Raw genomic sequence first — 6,000 nt, forward strand, 5'->3', positions numbered from 1 at the left:
CCAGAGAGTAGGAACAGTGGATTCACTAATTGAGCATTTTGAGGATGGAGACCGGGTACACTATGGAGTTAGTAGCAGCCTTGAGAAAAAGAGATGGCAGATTATCTGCAGATGGGGCATATGCTTCATGCTTAAGAAGGAAATGTTTAATGTAGCTAGTAGAAACAGGATTTAGTGGGAAAGGGTTTTATTCCAGTGGGAGAGTGTTGGGAGGTGAAGGATTGGTTGGTTTGGAGGTATGCATAAATTTCCTGATGGTGTCAATAAAGTAGGAAATGAAAATGGATGCGGTTTCTTGGGGTGTGTTATTTGGGCAGGGGTGAGAAGTTGAGGGATTCCCTGGGTGGTGAATTAGGTTCATAGTATTCCACAATTTTCTGGGGTTTCTGTCTTCTGTGGCTTGGGGTGAGTGGTAAAAGCTCTTTTTGTCAATGTTTATGTGCTTTTTGGCAAGATTGCAGAGTTTCCTGTATTTTTGATAGTGTAAGAGGGAATTTGTTTTGGTTCAGAGTTTCCAAGCCGAATCTCTGTTGTGGATAAGAGACCGAGTAGGGTTGGTGAGCCAGGGAGAGCATCGAGATTAGACTCTAATAGTTCTGGGAGGGGCAAGAGAGTTGATTGTGTTTAGAAGGATGGAAATGAATTGTAAAACAGCTTCATCAAGAGGTGGAATTGAAAAGAATAACCAGTTGATAGAGGAGAGAGAGTTGTTAAATGTTTCAGGCTTGAAATTTGTTAGTCTATGGTATTCTTTAAATTTGCGGCATCTGGAGAGGTGGGGGAGAATCTTTGGACACATATTGGGGAGTGGTCACTAATATAGTCTAGTAGGGATTCAGGGTGGTGATAGAGGTTAGGATGGGGGTACAAGAATCCAGTCAATGATAGAACTGGAATTGGTGAGTTTACTATGAAAAGTGGGAGAAGAGATAAGTTGTGTGTATCCATATAGGTTTATACTGGAGGTAGGGGGAGTTAGAGGTGAGGGGTTGCCAATTGATGTTTATATCACCTAGTATAATGTATTCATTAGGTATGTTGTCAGACAACCAGCAGAGAATTTGTTCTAGTAAGGCTATATTATCTCGAAGGGTATGTAAATGGTGACTATAATCGGGAGTTTAATGGTCATTAAGTTTACAATTGGCAATAGTAAGTTCTGCTGGGTGAAATGAGGGAGGAGGGTTAGTAAGGGGGAAATGGTTAGAAGGTCTGAGTGTATAATGGCAACATCTCTGCCTTTTTTATGCGTTAGGTCAAGGTTTAGAATGTTGTATCCAGTTGGGGGAAATTTGTTATCAGTGTTGTGTGGTTTGAGCCATGTTTTGGAGAGAGTAACTATGTTGGGGGAATGTTGGGCTATCCAGGTGTGCAATTCAGTTATCTTGTTAAAAATGCTATAGATGTTGGTAGAATAAAGGTAAAGATGTTTAGGAATATGGTTACTCACCTGCAGGAATGCTTGTGAAGCAGTACTAGGAGTTGTTGGGTTATAGTGAGGGCTAGGATTGGAGTGAACATCACCTGAGAGTTGTAAGATGTTGGAAGGGAAGAGGAATATAGATTTGAAGGGGTTGTGAGAGAGAAACTTGACTCAGTTAAAGACAAATGTCAGTGGCAGTGCTAATCATATTGTATGATATACAGCCTCTATGACTACACAGGTGTGGTGTTCATATCCAACCACCATCAAATGAGGAGTGTGTGGTTGGTGGTATATTATGGTTATTGTATAATGTTTTATATCTCGTTTCATTTGGCTCCCAGACAAGAAAAACGTTTTCATGGGCCTCCTGAATCCAACATACCAATTTTCCCTCAGTCCACATAACATTCTTTCTGTAGAACGTTGAGGATGTCATCATCTCTAAAATACACGTACTCACATTGTGAAGCAGAGTCCATCATCTCCAGACCACAGGATGTGGGATTTCCAATTTTGTCATGGGGTGGTGCACACGTCACATATGGACGAAGGTAGTCTGTGTTAAATCAAACACAGACACACATACACACATGTGCCTACTATCTTCTCTCATATAGATATAGTGATTTGGGTTTAAATAGGGTAATGATGGCCAGGATTTTATGTGTTCTTGGTCATTAGTCTATTAATGTCCTTTCACCTTCCTGAACATTGCATGCATCAATGTTGTTGTCATCCACATGTTATGTTGAGGTGTGGATGTAATGTAGCCCCACAGCAGTGTATTCCAATCTATGATTTGAGCTACTGTATTCATGGCTACTGCTGCCATTTGGTTACATGTTCCTTCCATAACAGCTCTAGCAATATCCCTCCTGAGGACTGCTGACATGGGATGATGCTATGTTTATTTTTGCCTTACTTAAGTATGTGTTCTTGTAGTGGAGTGCATCAGCATTCTACACAGTTCTCATTAAACCATCACAATGACAGCTACAGTATGGCACAGGAGTGCATGTATATATACAGCAACATTACATCATACTGATTACATGTGCACATACACCTTGGTTCAGCCACATGTTGTAGTACTGTTATATACACAAATATATGACATGTTGAATTTTACTTGCAACCTTGGCAAATCCATTGTATGCACTATAGTGTTGCTAAAGGTGTTCCCCAGTAGCATTATGTGAATGTCAGCATCTGTGCCATTAACTGTTCTGCATGAACCTAATCCACCTTATTTGCAATGTGTCCATATGTAGTGTCAGGCCTCTCAACCACACATTTCTACTAATAAACATATAGGCATATGATATACAGGTGATGTAGTTATGTAAAATAGGTAGAGATGTATGACTGTGTTAACAGTTCCACTGTGCCATATATGATTCAGACCCAAGGATTTATTTAGAGGTGATGTATAGCCTGAAGTCCAATTGTAGCACAGATATAGCTATAGTGTGACTATACTGTGTCATGGACATACCACTACATCACATCAGTATTAGCACTTGATAGTTTGCATGAACACATATGAATGTTTATTAAGATTTCATGGTAGTATAACATTTTCTTTGGCAATATCAGGTTGTCAGTGATCTTGTGGCACTCATGTTGAGGTTTGACATGTGCTTGCAAAGTGTTCTCCATGTATTGTTTGGTATGTGTACAATATCACAGTGATAATTTCCTTAATCACTGACACCAGACTTTGTACTGCTGTACTTTCTGTGTACATGGACATAGCTGATGCATGGCCATCGTTCTCACATAGTGCTGTACCATTCATTATAATAGATCACATCTTAATTCATGTGTGTGGTGTGCTGGTTTAAGTTTATTTATCAGTTGCAGATACCTCAGACAACATCCATTGCAATTATATGTAGCAGATGCATGCAGTACTCAGCTGTGCATAGGGAATCCATTCATAATAGTGTGCTCTTTGTAAGTATTGCTATCCATATGGCTGATACCAATGTCAGCCAGGGATGCTTTAGTCAAGTGTATCACATTGGGCATAGTGAGTTCCCATACATCTGGTCAACCATACAGAAATGTTCTTTGGGATGCATACCTATTAGGATTTGACAGTATAGATTTCCTTTCAAGGATTTCTATTAGATGCTTGTCTGATACATCTTTCTCTAATGTACCAGTAAATACACATTTTAGTGACAACATTGATGGCATGGGTTTGATTCTTGCAGGTGGAGATTGTGGCTTATGTGTCATGCATACTTCTCAACTGGCCAGGATTACCCTTGATTTCAACTCCAGGTTTAACACTGTCCCTCTTACCTCCCCCCCCCTAAAAAGTGGTAATTTTTGGGGATTGGGTGGTGAATTCCCCTTACAGTACTGACAATTTTTACAGTCATACATGTCTGTTCCTGTAGAACATGTATAATAAGTTACACTCACATATGCTATATATGCTGCAGATTAATGGGCATAATATTTTAAAAGTGTCCATAATTGTACCTGTTTCTGGCTACATTTGTTCAGGAGTCTGTTGCTATGTTTATGACGGTTGAGTGGTATGCTGGCAAGTCAGTAATATTCAAGCAAGTCATTTTGCAGATCCTCAGAATATGTACATATTCTCTATTGTATATACCATCCCTGCTAAATGTCCTCTCCATTGATGATGTCAGTGATGTTTATATCACAACCATTCACCGCTATTAAAAGGTAAACCTGTGTGACCATCACATATATACTGTCATGTGTGATGATATAATATACTCGCATATGTGGTGTAAAAAGCAATATGTACAATGCTCTCTACAGGTGTGCTTAATGTTATGCTACTGACTTGTCTTGGACATGTACATACATTGACAGATCCTATCTTGGGGATATTGACATATTTATCTGCCCTCTTCCTATTTATTCATTCCTGTTATTCATGTTTCTGCCCATTTTCATCAGCACACTTTCCCTGCCCAGGGTGGATTTTCTTGTATGTGCCCTTGACATTTATCCCCTCCATTATTTAATTCTACAAATAATTGTTGTTGTGTACATTGCCCTCAGTACACTTTTCTTTACTGTGTTGTTACTACTGTTATTACAGTATTTTCACACTGGTAGGCATTGTGACTCTTTGCTCAATCTCACTGAGCAGGTTTGCTCGTAGGTAAACTTATTTATTTATTAGTTTGTTTATTTATTTTTGCTGAAATATTTTTTTTAAACAAATATATTTTTTTGGAAAAGAGAAAAAGAAACAAAATCAAAAACTTTCAAATATCGTACAGTAAAGGAATACAATGAAGTTGAAAAAACAAAGTATAGCTATTTACAATATGTACAATAAGCTTGAGAGCAGCATACCGATAAAACAAAACACAATCTTGATAATATTCTAAATAATTAGGAACATGAGGAAGTCAATCCAATAAGGGGCAAAACCTTCAACCAAGGATTATTCCTTAATTTGTTTGGATATATTCTTCTGTCTTTTACTTTTGTTTCTCTGATTGTGACCTTCTTTAAGAGATAACTAATGTCTTCAAATTTTGATTCTGAAGTGAATTTCCAATTTCTTGTAATAGTTGTTCTAGCTATAGCAAGTACTGTGCAAGTTAAATAAGAAAAAATCTTTCTTTTGTGTGTCTGTTCATAAAATAGTTTGTTAATATAAATGTATCATTCCATAATGCTTTAAACAAACCTTGGATTTTTACCCCAAAATTCCAAACCATATAACATTCAAAAAGCATATGTGACTAATTAGCCTTAATTTGCCTATTGCATCTCCAAAAGCCAATAAGATTTTCCTTAAATGCTTATTTCTGTGCTTGTGCTGATTTGCATGGTTTCATAGCAACAGCACTGTTGCTGGCCATCAAACCTTGCTTGCATTGGTGGCAGCATGATAAGCAGCATGAATATGCGATTAGCACTGCTGCTCATTGCACCAACATGTAAATTCTGTGCAGGTTTTACACAAAACCTACACAGAGTTTATTGAATTCCTGGGATCTGTCTTTTTAATAAGATCAGACCTAAGAATTAACCCACAATTCTCATGAGTAAACCAACAAGATTTTGACTACTTAAGCTGCTGACATAGGCACAGAGTTCTGCAGGGAACGTTAACAAGGAATGGACCAAAATCTATAGTGCAGAATGTTCACAGTATGTAATCAACATAGTTTTTAGCCAAGCGGCAATCTTAAACATCTGCATGTTATCATTAACAGTGAACAGTTCACAAGATCATAATCACTTTAGGGATTACTATTGGGTATCTTAGAGACAACTTTTAAAAGTTCTTTAAGTAGCAATGTAATAGTGTTGTTACCTCAGCAAAATGTACTGTCAACTCCAGTGCTAACACACTGGAAGGTTGTTGGTTTGATCTCTACTTCAGTCATAACATTGAGTTAAATCTATCTAGGAATAGAACACATTTGGGATATCATACATGTACTCTCACATTCAGAGTCCAACACTCGCTCATTAGATTTCTGTTCAGCTTCTTTTAAGGGATGTTTACCATAAAAGTAATGATACTTTAAAATGTATGGAGGCTCTGTTACTAACTTACGTAACAT

The sequence above is a fragment of the Protopterus annectens genome, chromosome 14.part0, assembly GCF_019279795.1.
Source record: "Protopterus annectens isolate FY-2018-M chromosome 14.part0, PAN1.0, whole genome shotgun sequence".
NCBI classification, from domain to species: domain Eukaryota; kingdom Metazoa; phylum Chordata; order Ceratodontiformes; family Protopteridae; genus Protopterus; species Protopterus annectens.